Genomic DNA, 21,137 nt, shown 5'->3' with positions numbered 1-21,137 from the left:
GGAAAAGTCTAGAAATTTCATGGAAGACATGGATAAGTGAAGAGGATTGAGTGGTAGAAAAAGAAAGTCAAAAAGATGGCTAGAAAAAAATAAAATAATAAAATATTCAAAAGGTATATAAAATAATAATATTTTATTAAGCCTATTAAAAGGCTTGAAAATTCCAGAATTCTTCATTGGGATGGTCAGCCAAAACCAGCAGGAGAGAGAGAGAAATAAGAACAAACCCTAGAGTGAGAAAATTCAAAGAAAAAGTGTGATTTTTCAAGGAATCAAGTGTTTAAAGGTATGATTTTTCAAGCTTAGCTTAAGATTTATCATTTCTATGCATTTCCCATCATTTTCCATGGTTGAATCATGTGATTTGAGGATGAATTCAATTCTGAAAAAATGGGTTAGGAGAGAGAAACTTGTTAGATTAATTTGATTCTAAGTTATGTTAGTGTTTTAAGTTAGTTTAGCATATTTAGGAACAAAACAACAAGAAAAGAATTTATTTTCCTCCATTACCATTATTGGCCGAATTTTCTAGGGGAATATTGGCTGCTGATCTTGATGTTTATTTGAGGAATTATGAGGAATAATGATAAATTATGAGCCTAGAAAAATAGTGGGAATTTTCGGAGCAAAAATACAAATTTTTACTCACTAGGGGTATTTTCGTAATTTGCTACCGAGACTGATAATTTGCACCACACTGAGGAACATTAAGTCAATTTGGGTGCAATTGAGGTATAGAAACTGAAAAAAATTAATTTGAGATTAAATTGGACGCGTTAGTAATTTAATCGGGTAATAGGCTGAATTAGGTCAGCACCGCATTTAAGCGGTAGTCGGATAAGTTGCATGTCATATCATGCATATATACCGAGCCTGAATTGATTTTATAATGGTCAAGCATTGATGTGGTGAATTATGTATTGTACATTGTGGTTAGGTGGTGAGCAAATTATACTGGTAAAAGTACAGAAATTGTGCTTGAAGATTGGGATTAGGAGTACATCGACTCCTAGAACTGTGAGTGGACAACTTATCGTCTTAAATATCTAGAGTTATTATACTTGTTTGATACTTTTATTGACTGGTGAGTTTAAATTATAAAATATTATGTTTTCCAATTAAAATATTTTTTTAATAAAAATGAGATTTATACTGGTTTTGAAAACTAATATTGTTTTGGAAAAATTGAGTATATGGAGACTGTGTTGAAATTTATGATTTTATATGTTATTGAAATTTTGGCTTATGACACTATGGTAGCATGATGGCTAAATTTTTTTGGGTTGGCATGAAATATATGAACAGTTTTGGATTGGTCTCGGTAGACTGAATTACATTTTATTTGCCATATTATGCTACTGGAATTTTTATGGGTCTGGTGGTATATTAAATGGTCACTACAGTGGTGAGGGTTTTCGTGGACTGCCTATGAGAGGGGTACGGTAACCTAATTATATATTTACCTCCGAGGGGAGATATTGGATAAAGTATCTCCTGAGATAAGATTTGAATGCACCTCACGGTCACTGCAGTGGTGGGGATTTTCGTGGACTGCCTATGAGAGGGGCACGGTAACTCAATTATATACTTACCTCCGGGGGGAGATGTTGGGTGAAGTATCTCCTGAGGTATGATTTGAGTGCACCTCGCATTTAGGCCACCACGTGAGAGTGAGACTCAGCCAACGCCAAGGAACGACTGTGTGTCAGATGTGAAAACATGTTTATGGGTATGGGTCATTGAACAGCCTTGGCGGTCTTAGTGGGATACCTTGACGAAGGTACCTGCGAGAATGATTCTAGCAGGGGCCAAGTTTAAGAAATTCATAAGCCGGGAAATTTTGATGAAAAGAAATTATTTGGTATAGATTGAAACGAATTTTGTGTTATGAACATTATTGAGATATAATGTTTTTATATTGTCTCCATCTACTCGGCTTTAGATGCTTTTGATGGTAATTGTTTACTCACTGGGATTATTTAATCTCACCCCTATTCCTATCCATTTTTCAGGCTCAGGACAGTTTGTTGATATTTGATTAAGACAAGAATTAATCTCGGAGTTGCATCATAGGAAGTAAGGGTTCGTAGCTTTACACCTTCTTGGTTAGTTGGGGGCCCACGTGTCACTGTAAAAGTAATTTTATTCTTTAGTTATTTGATTTAAAGTATGTATGAATATATTTAGCTTTTACACCATGTTTTTGGCGAGTTTCGGTATTTTTTTAAAAAAATGATGAAAATGCCCCTGTGAGCTAGAAAATAATATTTTATTATTTTGAGTTGGAAACAACTTATGTTTTCTTGAAATGCGAGATTTAATAACTATCGCTCATCGGGGAGATGCGAAAGTTGATGCTAAGCCTTGCGAGGTTTCGATCGGCATTCGGGGTAATGAGTGCTTATCGGGACATCGCGACGGTTGTCACGGGCTCGATGGGAGTTCCAGGTCATGACAGTATCCCTTTGATAAACTCTATCTCCACCATTTACCATGTTCTTACCTTTTGTAACACCCTTGACCTTGATATGAACTATGTGGTGCGAGTTAAGTTAATTAAGGGCTTAGATTAAATTTTTGATGCATGTGTTTAAAGATTTGGGAGTATGCCTATGTGTATAGAGAACGATTTTGAATTTAGTGTGCATTTGAAGATTTTAATGGTATGTTAAATATGCCAAGTGAATGGAAGTTTACACTATGACACTTGGGCACATTTTCTAGATATATTTGATGAATTCTAAAGTTTGATGGTTAGATTGAGACTTAACCTTATATTAAGAGTATAAGTGTGGGAATTTGAGTTAGACGAATGATTTGACGTGTTTTGTTTGAATGGAAATGAATTAGAGGCTTAAAAGAGTGAGTTTGGGGACTTAAAAAAGTGAAAATATAAAATATGGGCATGATCTATCGATAGATGTTTTACATTTATCGATAGATGCAAGATAAAAAGCTTGAAAAGGCAATTTGGATGAACATTTATCAATAGATTCATTTTAACTATAGATAGATGTCCACTTGGGAACCAAATGAAGCGATTTGGATTGAATTTATCGATAGATGGCTAAACGAATTTAATGGAAACCAAATTGAGAAGCATCTATCGATAGATCTATAAAATTTTTCAATAGATAGCTACACAGGAAAAATGTGAAGGAATTCAGTGCACCATCTATCAATAGACTCGACAAATCTATTGATAGATGAAGGTCAACGCCTAAAATTTTTAGAGGGATCCATCGATAGATGCCTCTTATCTATTGATAGATCACCATGAAAATATAAAAATAAAAAGGGCTACGGGTGTCATTTGTTTAAAACAAAAAAGAAAAACACACTCTTTCAAACCTTCCGAAACCTTAACTCTCGAACTAATTTTTGGGCTTGATTGAAGCGAATTAGAGCTTGGGAAACCACTATGGAGGTAAGATTAAATGTTTTTATCGATTGATTTTCGATTTAATAGGTTTATAACTTCGAAATCTAATTTCTCCAGATTTAGTGATTTTTCCTTTTTTGATTTTGCTGGAGATTTAGAGCTTGGATTTGAGTAACCTAGCATCTTAAGGTAAGAATTAAGCTTATTGTTGAAGGATTTGAGCTTATATATTGAATTGCTAAGAATTGGGTTTTTTTGAAAAGCTGAAGTATTTTCAAAAGCTAGGAAATAATTATTGTTTTGATGTTTTCATGTGTTCTAAGGGGGAAATTGGGGCTATTGATGCATTTGTGAGCTAGAGGATGGTTAGAGGCTAGAAGTTGACCTTGGCTGTGGGGGCATCTCTAATTGTTACTGTGATTGCGTTTTATTTGAAATACATGTGATGCATGATGCATTAAATAATGTGTTGCCTTGGTACTAGAATAATTTGTATGTATATAATTCCCTAGATGAATGTGCCTAGGCTAAAGAACAAAATATATATGTAATTATATATGTTGTGTATTGTGCGCCTTAACGCAAGCCACATAATGGCCTATATTGTTGTTGCTGAGCCTAAACTAGGAGGTCTAGTGAATATGATTGATGTCTAAAAGGAGTTAACTCAAGAAACAAAACTTTATGGAGAATTGTGAATATTTAATGCCTTAAAGAGTTAAGGGCATTTAGACAGAATACTGAGCTAGGATATGTCTAAAGCTCATTAAGAGTGATCGCTGATATAAATTATGGTATATGTGATACAAAAGGCCTAATCACCTCATTTGTGGATTTGTATTTCGTCCGATGATGAGAATTCCGAATGTTGATTGGATTTAAGGTTAAGTGGAGTCCTATGCCTTGTTACTATATGTATGCCTACAGGGATGGTTGTAAGTAGGGACTATGGTTTAATCTCGCTTGTGATTCCTGCCTACAATGCTATGATCCATTCGCTGAGACTACTGTTGTTTAATTTTCTATTCATGCAAGTATATGTATTGCAAAGATAGTATAATAGCAAATAGAGTATCGATTCTACAGAGAATTGTTCTAAAAATTTTACCAAGTATTAAAATTAATGCAACTTAATTTTATCCAAATGGTTTAAAAGCAAATAATTATTTAAACTAAAATTAACAAAACTAATTAACAAGAATAAAAATCAAAGTAGAAATAAAATCTTATAAAAAGCAGTAGAAATAAACCTAGGATTACATTATCCCTCACACTTCATCTAAAATTTACCTCTCTTTCTTAACTTATTTCAATGGGTTGAATTGCTAACCTAGAATCCTCAATTATTTATAAGGTTCTCCCAACTTGTCTTCTAAAAACATTTATTTTGACCAAAACACTATATCCCTAAGTGAATTGAAATTAAAACAAACTCATTAAGTTCAGGTTCTAATTCTGGCTACTTATGGCATATGGATATATCATTATCCTATACAAAAATCAATTAATATGATCATATGCTATTTCAATCTTAGCCTACACTAAACTCTCTCATTCGAGTTATGTTTAGGCTTCTAAATCAATTTAATTGGTAGCTAAGCAATTAAAAGCATTAAGAATAATTTGGAATAAACAATGCAATTCCATTGAAAATAAGCAAGAAAGAGATTAAAAATTCAGATTACATGTGAGTTCAATTGCAATCCTAAAAAAATAAAATTAGCTACTCATAATTGCAAAGATAAATAAAAATATGTGAAGTTTAACCATTAAGAGTAACAAGAAAAATAAAAGCTAAGGAAGAAGACAAAACAAATATTTACGGTGTTGCTCTCCAAGTTTCAACCTTAACTTTTAGCTTCTTGAATCTCTTAGGTTTGTGTCTTTAACTTCTCCTAAAGAACTCTTTTTATATTAATAATCTGACCTAAAATTCCCTAAATTAAACATAATTTAACCTAATGGCTCTAACTTTTGGGCTTAGAAGTGTTATGAGACCTAAGCATCAAATATTATACTTCAAATAGCCTTTCCAACATTACACTTAGTCACCTTCCAACTCAATATTCTCTATCTTCAGGCAGACTGTCACGACTCGAAACTCCCCATCGGGCCCGTGACAACCGTCGCGAGGCCTCGACAAACATTCTTCACCCCGAATGTCGATCGAAATCTCGCAAGGCTCTCGTTTCAGCTTTCGCACTTCCTCGGTGAGCAATAGTTATCAAATATCAAAATTCAAGGGATTACAAATCATTTCCAAATCAGAACATAACATTTTGTTTTTTGGCTCACAAGGGCATTTTTGTCTTTTTTTTTGAAAATCTCAAAACTTGCTAAAAATGTACTAGGTAAGCTGAAAATATATATTTAATGATTTAAAAACAAATTAAGTATCTAAAACGTTCATTTGAAGTGAAAATTTGACCATTTGAATATAATAAAAATATTCAATAAAATAAACTATTTTCTTGTAAAATAATTTTCATAAAACTATCGATACATAATTCTTATAGCGTAAAAGTTAATTATATTCATATATACTATAAAGCAAATAACCAAAGCATAAAATTTTTTTTATAGTGACACGTGGGCCCACCTTTAACCAAAATGCATCGGAAGTTGGAAACCTACAGCTTTTACCGATTCGAGTCCAAGTGAAAGTCCTTGTCAAAGTCAGCTAACTATGGAATTCCCCAAGCCTAAAATGTGAGGAAATGAGGGTGGTGAGATTATAAAATCCCAGTGAGTAAACAGATACCATCTAAACTATCTAAAGTCGACTAAATGGAGACAATTAAAATAAGTCATCATACTGTAATTTCATTACCTTTCAACTCATTTCAACCAAATAAAATCAATCCATATAAAATCGAGTAATCAAATTGGCTTATGAATTTCTTAAAACTTGGGCTCGTGCCAAAACTCATACTCAGTGATACCTTGCGCCGGGCATCCAACCGAGTCCGCTAAGGCTGTTAAAATTTTTATATACACTTAAAATATATTTTTAGTTTGAGAAAAATACAGTCGTTCCTTGGCGTTGGCTGAGTTCCCCTTCACGTGGTGGTTTGGCGTGAAGTGAACCCTAAGCTTTACCCCAAGAGATATCCTACGCGCCTCTCCGTTCGAGGTAAGAATATAATTATCGTGCCCCTCTAATAGGCTGGTCCACGGAACCCCCTCTGCAGTGAATAATTAATATATAATCCACCAATCAATAAAATTCATTCTAACATGACATGGCAATTTATCGCAACCTAGCCTTTCAAGGCTGAATACATAGTATAAATAATTCTAACACCAAAATTAGTTTAGCCATTCATGCTCATTTATTGTCATAAGCCATTCAATTCAAAACCATAAATTTGCAACACAAGCAAGCAGTCTCCAATTACTCTATTTTCAAAACCAGTATTCGATTTTCCAGAAAATTTATAAAATCATTTTATAAAATCACAATTTCTCTTAAAACATAGCAATTTACCATTTTAAACCCATTTTCTATAAAATCACACAATTGTATAAAACTATTCTAGATAATTAAGACGATAATAAGTTTACTCATTGTTCTAGGAGTCGATGTACTCCTAATCCTAGTCTCCAAGCACAATTTTTGTACTTTTACCAGTGTACTTTGCTCACCACCTATCCACAATGTACAATACATAATTCATCACATCAATGCTTGACCATTATAAAATCAATTCAGGCTCGGTATATATGCATGATATGATATACAACTTATCAGACTACCGTTTAAATACGATGCTGACCTAATTCGGCCTATTATCTCCAATTTAACTCCAAATCAATTCTTCTCACTTTCTACACTCCAATTATACCTAAATTACCTTAATGACTGTGAATGAGATTCAATTTATCAGTCTCAATAGCAAATTACGAAAATACCCCTAGTGGGTAAAAATTCGTATTTTTGCTCTTAAAATTCCCATTATTTTTCTAGACTCATAATTCATCATTTCTTAACCAATTCTCCTAGCATGAAAATCAAATTCATCCTCACTCAACACATGGTAAATTCGGCCATTAAGGGTTGTGGGAGAAAATAAATTCTTTTCTTGTTGTTTTGTTTCTAAATATGCTAAACTAACTTAAAAAACTAACATAACTTAAAATCAAATTAATCTAACAATTTTCTCTCTCCTAACCCATTTTTCAGAATTAAATTTATCATAATAACTCAATATTCAACCATGAAAATCAAGAACAAAAGCATGGGTAAGCTAGGTATCAAGGAGAACTAAAGAAATTCTAACTTACCTAGCTTGTTTCCTTGATTTCTTCACTTTTTCTTTGAATTTTCACCTAGGTTTTCTTATTTTTCCCTTTGTTCTTCCTCTCTTTCTCTCTCTTCCTTGCTTGGGCGGCCATATGAAGAAAATGGGCTGATTTTATGCCTTTTTATAAAGAAACAATAAAATAATAAAGGTATGACACATGACATTTTCTTATTGGTTTATTTTTAAAATTTTAAAATTTTAATCCTTTTTATCTCCACCACACAATTATTCAATGGTCAAAATAAGGATAAAGGAAGACCATGTGCTGGAAAAATGTCCTGGTGAAGGAAAATTACAAATTTGCCCCTGGGGTGGCAAAATTACCATTTTACCCTTTTACTCCAAATTATACCGAAATTAAAAATTTTCACTTCTAAACCTCAAATCTTACTCCAATAAGTCAAATTATACTCCAATAAGTCAAATGGGGCCAAAAAAATCTTTTCTAAAATTTCCATTTTGTCCCTAGGTGGCAAATGACCATTTTACCCTTGGATAGCGAAAATTTCGATTTGACTCCAAATTGATTCTCGAACGCTGAATCACCATATTAAACCATTCTGGGACTTTAAAATTCTTAATTTCAATGTGAATTCTCTATTTGATCTAGTTCGAGGCTTAAATCAACTTTGTTGTACGTCTAGGTAGAATACCGACTTTTTTTCTAAATTTTTCGAGACTCTCTTAGCATGCAAACATGCTATCCATCACATGTATGTCATGACAAATATTTTTATAGAGTCGGGCTTGTCATCTTCTCCCCCAATTGGATCAACCATATGATCTTTCTTCATGACTGATTTCGATATCCGGCTAAATATTAATATTTTACTATTATTTCATTAATAAAATATTATTTTATTCTAAAAATTTTATCTTGTCTCCTTGGTACCCAAAATACCTTATTATGCCTCACTTGACTTCCGAATCGCCTTTTATCTTACAAATTCTCCTCCGATAAAATTATTATTATTTTATTGTTATTTTTTCACTTGCGAAATATTTTATCCTAAACTACTCCTTTCGTCTTGTATCACTTTTAAACATTTTAATTGACCTCAATTTGCATTCGATCAACTTTATTTATCACCATATCAAAGTATAGGGTATTTCACAAACTTGGTGTCACAACCCGAAACTCTCATCGAGCCCGTGACAACCACCGCGACGTCTCGATCGACATTCATTACGCGGAATATCAACCGGAACCCTGCAAGGTTTTAATATCAGCTTCTCATTTCCCCTTTGGGTAACTGTTGCCAAATACCACATTCTAAAAGATTTTAAATTGTTTCCAACTTAAACAAATAAAATAATAATTTTCGTCTCGCAGGGGTATTTTTGTTATTTATCCCAAAAATCTCAAAATCAATTAAAAATATAGTATGTAAGTGGAAAACACATATTGCATAATCAAAAATAACTTTGGATGTCTAAAACATTCGTTTAAAATGGAATTATGACTGTTAGAATAAAATAAAAGTATTTAATAAAATATTCAATTTTCACATAAAACAATATTTTAAGAACACTGCATAAATAATTTTTATAGTGTAAAAGCAAAATAAATTCCTGCATACCGTAATGCAGATAACCAAAGTATAGAATTAATTTACAGTGACACGTGGGCCCACGAATGACCAAAAGTTTCAAAAGAAATGAACCTACAGTTTTTGGATGTGGCAAGTTCAACTGCAATCCTCGCCGATATCAGTTATCTACAATCTATTCTGAGCCTGAAATGGGTGGAAAGGAGGGTGGTGAGATTATAAAATCCCAGTGAGTAAACAAACATCACTCAAAATATCTAAAGTCGAGTAAAAGGAGACTATAAAAACATTTCATCAAACTGTAATTTATCATCTTTCAACTTATTTCAACCAAATGAAATCAATTTATTTAAAGCAAGTAATCAATATGGCTTATGAATTTCTTAAAAAGCTTGGCTCATGCCAAAAATTATTATCATACTCAGTTATTTGGGTTACCTTGGCCAAGGGCTATCCCAACTGAGTCCGCCAAGGCTATTAGAAAGTCATGTTTTTATTTTGAAAATATAGTCATTTCTTAGCGTTGGCCGAGTTCCCCTTCACGTGGTGGTTTGGCGTGAAGTGAACTCTAAAAGTTATACCTTGGGAGTTACCCTACTCGCCTCTCCAACCGAGGTAAAAATATAACAGGATTCTGTGCCCCTCTAACAAGCTAGTCCACAGAACCTAGCCTGTCACGACCCGGAACTCCCTATCGGGCCCGTGACAACCGCCGCGAGGCCTCGACAGACATTCTTTACCCCGAATGTCGATTGAAACCTCGCAAGGCTTAGCATCAACTTTCGCATCTCCCCGGTGAGCAACAGTTATTAAATCTCGCATTTCAAAAAAATCATAAGTCATTTTTAAATAAGAACAATAAAATATTATTTTCTGGCTCATAGGGATATTTTCGTAATTTTTCGTCAAAAATCTCAAAACTTGCTAAAAATGTAGTAGGTAAGCAGAAAATATATATTTAATGATTTAAAAACAATTAAGTATCTAAAACGTTCGTTTGAAAGCAAATTGTTGACAACTAGTACTATTCAAAAATAATAAATAAAATATTCTATTTTCTCATAAAATAAATTTTTATAGAAATATTCGTAAATAATTTTTCGCACATGAAAGTAAAGTAAAAATTATATGAATAGAAATACAGATAACCAAAATATAAGTTTTGATCTACAATGACACGTGGGCTCCAATTGACCAAGAGGATGTAAGACTGTGAACTCTTACTTTCTATAATGCAGTTCCGAGCTTAGTTCTCGTCTTACTCGACTATCTACAAACTGTCATGAGCCTGAAAAATGTATAGGAAGAAGGGGTGAGATTTTATAATCCCAGTGAGTAAACAGATACCATCTAAAGTATCTAAAGCCGAGTAAATGGAGACAATTAAAATAAGTCATCATACCGTAATTTCATTACCTTTCAGTTAATTTCAACCAAATAAAATCAATCCATATAAATCAAGTAATCAACTTGGCTTATGAATTTCTTAAAACTTTGGCTCGTGCCAAAACTCATACTCAGTGATACCTTGCGCAGGGCATCCAACCGAGTCCGCCAAGGCTGTTAAAATTTCATATACACTTAAAATATATTTTTAGTTTGAGAAAAATACAGCCGTTCCTTGGCGTTGGCTGAGTTCCCCTTCACGTGGTGGTTTAGCATGAAGTGAACCCTAAGCTTTACCTCAGGAGATACCCTACGCGCCTCTCCGTTCGAGGTAATAATATAATGGAGTTTACCGTGCCCCTCTAATAGGCTGGTCCACGGAACCCCCTCTGCAGTAAATAATTAATATATAATCCACCAATCAATAAAATTCATTCTAGCATGACATGGCAATTTATCGCAACCTAGCCTCTCAAGGTTGAATGCACAGTATAAATAATTATAACACCAAAATCAGTTTATGTAAAACCCGACCCTATAAATACATGTCATGACATACATGCATTGAGTAGCATGTTATTACGCTAGAAAAGCACCTAAGAATAAACGAAACCTGATATTGTACCTAACGGTACACTTAAATTTATTTAACCTCGAACTAGTTCAAATAGGAATTGTAGGATGAAATTTAATATTTTATAGTCCATGAATGACTAAAAATGATTGTTCGGAGTTCGAGGGTTCATTTGGGGTAAAATTAGAAATTTTGATATTTAAGGGCAAAATCGTCATTTTGCCACCTAAGATAATAATTTGATCATGGAGTGAAATTTTTGATCAAGATTAACTATTTGGAGTATAATTTAATGATAGGAAGTGAAAAAGTTTAATTCTGGTGATTTTTGGAGTGTAGGGGCAAAATCGTAATTTTGCCACCCATGGACAAAATTTGAGATTTTGAGAGAATTTAGATCAAATTTGACAAATTGGAGAATGGTATGAGTATAAGGGGTGAAAAATATGTCTATGGACAATTTTTCAATTTTTGGGGCAAAAATGTAATTTTTGACTTTTACGGGGGTAAAAGTGTAAATTGTAAAAATTACTCCACCGAGACTTTGGATGAGTCTGAGAATTTTATCTAAGCTATGAATATATGAGACAAGTGTATGGTGAAAATTTGGAAACAAATTGATGAAATTTTAAAAATGGGCCAATGGGAAAGTGACACATGGCATTTTTTAATGAAATAATATTATTTTAATGAAAAGTCAGCCATTTAAACCCAAATTTTGAGTGCTGGCCGGCCATAAGGAAGAAAAACAGAGGAAATAGAGAGGAAAGGAAGAAGAAAAGAAAAACCAAAGAGAAACAAGAAAATTCAAAGAGAAATTCGCGGTTTTCGACCGTTTACGCGTCTAACGGTAAGATTTTTCGATTTTAGCTTGATTCCTACCTTTCCTATGCCTTTATTTCCATTTAGCATGCTTGAGGAGAGAGATCAAAAAGTGATATCAAGGGCTGGACGAAATTCTAGGAGAGAGAAATTGAAATTTTTAGGTTTTGATTTTTAGTTAAATTGATAGTTTTAGTTAGTTAAATGTGTTTAGAAATTAAATTGGGCAAGAAATCATTAAATTTTCACAATACCCACTCTTGGCTGGATGCTCAATGCTGTACAATGATGATGAATTGATTTTATTCTAAGGGAAATGAAGAGAAAATGATGAAAAACGATTAAACGTGATAGAAAAACAAAGTAGAAAATTTACCGAGTTAATGTCCCATTTTTGGCCGAATTTTCCAAGGAAGGGAGTGAGCTGATTTTTGTTGTTTTTAGAAGGTTATTGGCTGATATTTGATGGTTAGAAATGTTGGAGAGAGAATGGGATGATTTAGAGCTAAAATGGAGCGCGTTAGCAATTTATCGGGCAAAGTGCCAAAAATAGGTTAATACCGCATTTAAGCCGTTTTAGGCTATTGCATTTCATACCATGCATTAGTATAGGATTTAAGTTAATTATATAGTGATTTAGCATCAATGTGATGAATTGTGTAAATTTTTGTAATGTGTCTAGGAGGAGAGCCTTCCGAAAAAGGCAAAGAAGTCGTACCCGACGAGTAGTGATCGGGGCGCTTAGAAAGCTTTTATTTTGTACAAACGGTGAGTAAACTTATTATTATTGTAAATTATCTAGAGTTTATTTTAAATGCCCTTTATGTATTTTATGAAATGAGAACGAGATTAAAACGGGATTTTTGATGTTTTAGGAATAAATGTGACAAATAAAAATATATTGTATTGATTATGAAATTGAGTAATTGGAGGCTACAAATTGACTTGAAAAATATATATTTTCCTAGGAATGGCTTATGCGAAATGAGTATATGTGGCTATATTTTGTGAATGCATTGGGAAATTTATGTAAGTTGTTTTACTATGCAGGCTGGATAAATAAATAAAAGCCACGTTATACTGTCGAAATTTTATTAAAATTGGTGGGTTAGTCACTGCAGTGACGGGTTTCCGTGGACTGCCTATTAGAGGGGCACGGTAAACCCAGTTATATAGTTACTCCGGTTGTAGAGGCGAGGAGGGTAACTCCTGGGGTAGTATTAGAGTTCACTTCACGTCGAACCCCCACGTGAATGTGTAACTCGGCCAACGCCAAGGAACGGCTGGTTTTAAAAATAAAAATGTGTTTCACGTGTGAATATTTTAACACCCTTGGCGGACTCGGTTAGATGCCTCGGCCAAGGTATCCCCGAGGATTAGTTTTGGCTTGAGCCTTGTTTTTATAAAAGACATAAGCCTTAACAATTGTTTTGGTAAATTACAAATATTTTATGGTTTAAGAAATAAATTGAAAACATTATGAAATGGGTTGAAATTTATTGTTTAAACTTGCCTCCATTTTACTCGCCTTTAGATATTTATGATAATGTCTGTTTACTCATTGGGATTGCAAAATCTCACCCAACTCCTTTCCACCCATTTCAGGTTCAGTATAAACTGTAGATAGCTGATCTCATCGAGGACTACTATTGGATCTGCATTTTCCAAACCGTAGGTTCACAGTCCTCTTTACTTTTGTTTATTCGGGGGCCCTCTGGTTATTGTAAATTAAATTAAATATTTTGGCTTACTGTATTTCAGTATGTATAAATTTATTTAGCTTTTACGCTATAAAAATTATTCACGTATAACTTTATAAATATTGTTTTATAAGAAAATAGAATATTTCCCTTAATATTTCTTTTATTTTCTTATTTTATTCAAATAATCGTAATTTCGTTTTAAATGAAGATTTTAGACTTTTAAACTCATTTTGAATATGAATTATGTATTTTGTACTTGTATATTACGTTTTAGCCAGTTTTGAAATTTTTGAGAAAAAAATGACCAAAATACCCCTATGTGGCGAAAATTTTATTTTGATTGTTTTTGATCTAAAATAGTATATATTCTCTAAAGACTCGATATCTAACAATGATTGCTCACAAGAAAGGAAAGAAACTGATATGTAAGCCTTGCGGGGTTCCGGTTGGCATTCCGGATAATGAGTGTCAATCGGGACGTCGCGGCGATTGTCATGGGCCTGAGGGAGGTTCCGGGTCGTGACAGTTTAGCCATTCATGCTTATTTATTGTCATAAGCCATTCAATTCAAAACCATAAATTTGCAACACAAACTAGCAGTCTCCAATTACTCTATTTTCAAAACCAATATTCGATTTTTCAGAAAATTTATAAAATCATTTTATAAAATTACAATTTCTCTTAAAACATAACAATTTACCATTTAAACTCATTTTTTTATAAAATCACACAATTGTATAAAACTACTCTAGATAATTAAGACGATAATAAGTTTACTCACAGTATTAGGAGTAGAAATACTCCTATCTTCCGCCCTCGGGTGCAGTCTCTTACCCGAAACAATTGACTCACCACCTATCCATAATCCATGACACAAAATTCAGTAAATTGTGTCAATTTATCATAAATTATTTCAGGCTCTTATCCATGCGTATGCACTAGATAGGATTTGAAATGTCTAGACAATCGCCTAATTGCGATGTCCGACCTAACTCGCCTATACACGGTGTAAATTCCTAAAATCCCCAATTCGACTCCAATTCCATCCATTTCAATTTCAATTATCCAATTATATCCACAATACCTCAATGACTGTGAATTTGGTCCAATTTATCAGTCCGAACTATAAATTACGCTTTTACCCCTAGTGGGTAAAAATTCGTATTTTTGCTCCGAAAATTCCCATTATTTTTCTAGGCTCATAATTCATTGTTCCTTAACCAATTCTCCTAGAATAAAATCAAACTCATCCTCACTCACTACATGGTAAATTCAGCCATTAATGGTTGGGGGAGAAAATAAATTCTTTTCTTGTTGTTTTGTTTCTAAATATGCTAAACTAACTAAAAACACTAACATAAATTAAAATCAAATTTATCTAACAACTTTCTCTCTCTAAACCCATATGACCAGAATTCAAATCATCCACAAATCACATGATTCAACCATGAAAAATGATGGAAAATGCATGGGAAAGGTAAAGCACAAGACAAATTTAAGAAATGTTACCTTTTTTCACTTGATTTTTGAATTTCCACCTATTTTCCCTTTAAATTTCTTAGCTAGGGTTTTATTTTCTCCTTTCTCTCTCTTGTTTCTTGCTTGGCCGAATGTTGAAGAAGAAGAATGGGTGGGCTGATTTTTTTTATGCCTTTTTTATTGTTTAATGAAATAATATTATTTTATTCATATTTTAAATATTTTATTAATTCATTTTTTTTTTCTAGCCATCCATTTGTCCTACTTTTTCCACCATGCATTCCCTTTGACTTATCCAAGTCTTAAGTGAAATTTCCAGATTTTTCCAAAGTTTTGGTGGAGCAAAATTTTCAAAATTACACTTTTGCCCCCGAACTTTTCAAAAATTACATTTTTACCCCAAAAATTGAAAATTTTCCATAATGCATAATTTTCACTCCTCATACTCATTTCACACTCCAAATAATTAAATTTGATCAAAATCCTTTCAAAAAATTAAATTTTCGATTCCGAATGGTAAAATTACCATTTTACCCTTTTACTCCAAATTATACCGAAATTAAAATTTTTCACTTCTAAACCTCAAATCTTACTCCAATAAGTCAAATGGGGCCAAAAATCTTTTCTAAAAATTTCCATTTTGTCCCCAGGTGGCAAATGACCATTTTGCCCCTGGATAGCGAAAATTCCAATTTGACTCCAAATTGATCCTCGAACTCCGAATCACCATATTAACCCATTTTGGGACTTGAAAATTCTTAATTTTATTGTAAATTCTCTATTTGATCTAGTTCGAGGCTTAAATCAACTTTATTGTACCTCTAGGTACAATACCGACTTTTTGTAAATTTTTCAAGACTCTCTTAGCATGTAAACATGCTATCCACCACATGTATGTCATCACAAATATTTCTGTAGAGTCGGGCTTGTCATCTTCTCCCCCACTTGGATCAACCATATGATCCTCCTTCTTGATTGACTTCGACATCCGGCTAAATATTAATATTTTAATATTATTTTATTAATAAAATATTATTTTATTCTAAAAATTTTATCTTGTCTCCTTGGTACCAAAAATACCTTATTATGCCTCACTTGACTTCCAAATCGCCTTTTATCTCACAAATTCTCCTCCGATAAAATTATTATTATTTTCTCACTTGCGAAACATTTTATCCTAAACTACTCCTTTCGTCTTTTATCACTTCTAAACATTTTAATTGACCTCAATTTGCATTCGATCAACTTTATTTATCACCATATCAAAGTATGGGGTATTTCAATCTCCCCCACTTAAATAGAATTCGTCCTCGAATTCCCGTCGATGTTGCGTTATCAATCTCCTTCTATGATCCTACTCCTTGTTCCTTCTATAGGGACATTCAATTTATTTCCCTCGTTCACCTTCAGTTCAATTAAATGCTTTATTTACGGCAATTATCATCCTTTGGAATCGGATCAGTAATACTTTTCACAACCATGATCTCTTATATCTAGACACTAAGCATGCCTTTATCACCATTATTACATTTGAATCATAACTTCATCTCAATTATACCGATTTCGATCACATATCATACTTACTTATGTATACGTATTCATCGTTTTATTAATTTGCTCCATACCAATTTTCTCAACCTTGATTCATCCATCTTATACTGGTCCAAACCCTTCCTTTAATGGAGTTCCATTAAAAACTTAAACAATTCAAGGTTTACTTTCAAAGTCATTCATAACTTTAATCGTTCACTACATGTCTGTTAACACTTTAGCTCACTAACCTCTTTGGACACTATTTCAAAATCTCCCAATTACCAAGAACCATTCTTCACTTCAGTTAGTAAAATTATCAATTTCATATATACATATATACATGCATTTTCAAATGTCAACCTCTCTCTTTATATATAGGAATCCATGTGTTCACATGCCTTGGACTACATTCCCCCATTATTCATCCGTATCCCAATCTTAGTTTCAATATAATAATTCTTATAGTGCATGTCAACCTTCTTATTATACTTGTGTATAACTTCATATCATTCATATCATTTCCAACCATATGTTTGAGTTTCCTTATACTATATATCATTCATCACAATGTCATCTCCATTGAATTATAATCTATTATGCGTGTATGCTTTATAATCCTATTGATGCCTTAAAGATTTATCTCAACTTGATCATTGCATCTCATGCAATACCACAATTCCTAAGAGTCATCCTTTTGTCCTTAATCATCTTTCATGCCTCTATATTACCTTGTATCTTTCTTGCATTACGATATTGATTTGTCACTTAAGACTCGAACCCATTTGAATCATGTATGCCTAAAGCATTTTCGAATTCCAATTTCCATAATATATTAGGAAAGTTTGATTATCTGACTTCATTTTCAAGGTCAACTTCTATCATCCTTTGTTCCACTCCTTCATATGAACATAACGTCATTCTTCCTTAACTAATTTATAAATTGTACTTGAAATTGTAAAACTTAAAACTAGATTCTCCTCAAGTATTTTTCAATATTAATACTAATATCACTCTCAGCTTACAACTTCCTTTTTATAATCACATAACTTAGTGCTTGCTTTAACGAAATCCAGAGTAAAACTTCTCTTGAGTATTTCCTTGGGAATATCTATCTGAAACTTATGTCTCACAACATGTAATCCCTTAACTTGTGATTTAGTTGTTAGGCTTCTCAGCAAGTTTTAAAAATTTTACGTTTCATACTTGCTGTGTATGATTATAATCTCTTCTCAAAGATGTTTATGTATTCCTAAAACACTTAATCTTAAAGATATATAAATACGTACTCATCCGTTCAATCCCTAACTCATCTTCATAGGTTTCTAGGGTGCCACACAATTAGCCTCATGTTGTTACTAACCCTTGTCATTTTACTGAATCAAAACAGATATTACAAATTCTCGTAATGATATTCTATGTAAACTGATTTTCTATACCAGTCTCATAATTCTTCCTTCACACTTTCATTACTTGGTATCTCATCTCAGTATAGTCATCTCAAGAATCTTTCAATTTCTTTTCTTTTAATTATATGCCTCTATACAAGGTAATAAAGAAGTTTTTCAATTCATTTGGGTAAACATTCTCCAGAATATTTAAGACTCCCAGATAACAAAACACAATGACCAACAACCAAAATTCAATTTGTAAGCTCATTATCGTGTCACTCCTATCTTACTCATGCATCATAGGCGTTAGGTATTCGGAGCAGTATAATGTTGAACAGTCAATGTTGAAGTACTGTAGCTATTGGAAATTTTCTCATCAAAGCTATTTGTCTGCATTCAAAGTCACCACATCAATCGTTCTCAACCAGTGGTTTCCCTTCTAGATATATATCATGAGTTCCATAAGTATAGGTACCTTCTATTTTCTTGTCATACACACTAAGCCAGATTAATACTTTCATCTCATGTTATCTTTTAACTTTTATCAACATTCATAAAATTTCACCTTAAAACATCCTTTCCATACAGTGTAATAAATTCATGATACATATACCACTCTACACATAAGTTGCTTACTATCTACAAATTTCCTCAAATTTATTGTCATCCCTATCCAATTATCTTCTTTGTCTTATACTCCAATAATCTTATTGACTTTCGGTGTAATTAACTACGAAAATAGCCCGGCTTCCTCCTCACTTTATTCTCACAATCCTTACTGAATCAAAATTTTATATTCCCCATATTCCATAATTTAACTTCATTAGGTTATATTTGTGCCCAACTATTACCTCATAGTGTCATAACATCACTGAATAATCCCCTTCATGCTTAAATTACAATCATTAACGTAATCACATTATCCGTTCCGAATGTCATTTATAACCTTATTGCTTCTTTCTATAACCTTCCTCAATAATTATATTACCAATTTATCCCTATCATACTAAAGATTCCCATATACCTTCAATTACTTAAACAACCATTTTATAATACATTCTAGTCCTATACTTTAAAAGTCAAACTATTTTTCCTTCTTTGTACAGATAATTATTATCTCTTTTACACAACATCTACTTAGAGTTAAAGTAGTGTAAAATCCTACGAAAATATTACATGTCCTTGGGATCATTATCTTAATCTGATCTTATCGGAAGATTATACTTCGAGTCCTCCTAAAGATCCTCTTCTGGGTTTTCCTCATCCTGAGATTTTTTTCCTTTGCTCCTCAATCCAGGCTTGTTGTATTCTCCTATATTCTTCATCACTCACCGGTGCAGCATTTCTTCCACAACTAGGAGGAAAATGTCGTACACTTGACACTTTTCTAAGGGGTTTACTTGCCACTGTTACTTTCTCCTTATCCTTTTCTGGTTGTCCCCTTACATTTCTCCCACAGCCTGGTGGAAAGTGTCAGACTACTGTCACACTCTTCCTAGAACGAATATATCCCCTTGCAATTTCTTCCCTCGTCCATTCTCTAGGGTGCTCTCCAGGTTGTTCCGAAAGGAAATCTTGTTCAATTTTCGATGTATTGGAGCTACTCTCACTTTCAAAATTCTCGCTACTCTCGAAGCTCCCCTTATTATGAACCCATTCTGATAAGTTCTTAGGAATTCTATTATCAGGAATTCGGGATGGACCACCTTCCGAATAACCTGTATCAGGGTGCCATTTGCTTCTAGCCGTAGAATCTAGAGATCCCTCGCGATCACTATGAGAGGTATCAAGACTACCACCTCTTCTAGACATGGTGTGTATGTCACCAGTGCACCTCAAAACTTATATGCAATCAAATAGTAATTGTTTAATTATTTATGCATATCAAAAGTAGGTAGATTTCTATATGAAGATGCATACATACTATTCAATCTAATCTAACTTAACTTATCTTAACTTAATTAAACTTGGGGCCACGCAATGTCAGTGTAGATTCCTTAAAACAACTTTAAAACCAAAGACTTTAAAATCCAAAGCTTTAAAATCAAAATATCGGATCTTTAAACCATGCTCTGATACCAATAAAATTGTCACGACCCGGAACTCCCTATCGGGCCCGTGACAACCGCCGCGAGGCCTCGACAGACATTCTTTACCCCGAATGTCGATTGAAACCTCGCAAGGCTTAGCATCAACTTTCGCATCTCCCCGGTGAGCAACAGTTATTAAATCTCGCATTTCAAAAAAATCATAAGTCATTTTTAAATAAGAACAATAAAATATTATTTTCTGGCTCATAGGGATATTTTCGTAATTTTTCGTCAAAAATCTCAAAACTTGCTAAAAATGTAGTAGGTAAGCAGAAAATATATATTTAATGATTTAAAAACAATTAAGTATCTAAAACGTTCGTTTGAAAGCAAATTGTTGACAACTAGTACTATTCAAAAATAATAAATAAAATATTCTATTTTCTCATAAAATAAATTTTTATAGAAATATTCGTAAATAATTTTTCGCACATGAAAGTAAAGTAAAAATTATATGAATAGAAATACAGATAACCAAAATATAAGTTTTGATCTACAATGACACGTGGGCTCCAATTGACCAAGAGGATGTAAGACTGTGAACTCTTACTTTCTATAATGCAGTTCCGAGCTTAGTTCTCGTCTTACTCGACTATCTACAAACTGTCATGAGCCTGAAAAATGTATAGGAAGAAGGGGTGAGATTTTATAATCCCAGTGAGTAAACAGATACCATCTAAAGTATCTAAAGCCGAGTAAATGGAGACAATTAAAATAAGTCATCATACCGTAATTTCATTACCTTTCAGTTAATTTCAACCAAATAAAATCAATCCATATAAATCAAGTAATCAACTTGGCTTATGAATTTTTTAAAACTTTGGCTCGTGCCAAAACTCATACTCAGTGATACCTTGCGCAGGGCATCCAACCGAGTCCGCCAAGGCTGTTAAAATTTCATATACACTTAAAATATATTTTTAGTT

At 33.0% G+C, this 21,137-nt stretch overlaps 2 long non-coding RNA genes across 5 annotated transcripts in view; one reads left to right on the top strand and one right to left on the bottom strand.

The window, feature by feature from the left end:
- Positions 1-10,233: 10,233 nt before the first annotated feature.
- The window catches only part of LOC148762023 (uncharacterized), a 53,600-nt gene continuing 42,696 nt past the window's right edge, over positions 10,234-21,137 (bottom strand). For 2 of the 4 annotated variants that reach the window (XR_016027132.1, XR_016027130.1), the window contains exon 3: positions 20,535-20,825. This is a non-coding gene — a long non-coding RNA (uncharacterized LOC148762023). Of the gene's footprint in view, positions 10,525-14,502; positions 14,577-15,230; positions 15,414-20,534; positions 20,826-21,137 lie in introns of those variants that run through there. The other 2 variants (XR_016027133.1, XR_016027131.1) reach the window with 2 other exon arrangements.
- Positions 11,930-13,818, top strand: LOC148762024 (uncharacterized). Its single transcript, XR_016027129.1, has 3 exons — positions 11,930-12,046; positions 12,701-12,786; positions 13,624-13,818. It is a non-coding gene; the product is annotated as an uncharacterized LOC148762024 (long non-coding RNA).

Source organism: Theobroma cacao, chromosome 6 (genome assembly GCF_053813885.1).
Source record: "Theobroma cacao isolate CCN51 chromosome 6, ASM5381388v1, whole genome shotgun sequence".
NCBI classification, from domain to species: domain Eukaryota; kingdom Viridiplantae; phylum Streptophyta; class Magnoliopsida; order Malvales; family Malvaceae; genus Theobroma; species Theobroma cacao.
Note: the sequence above shows the minus strand (reverse complement) of the source record. Positions and strands in the feature narration are given on the sequence as shown.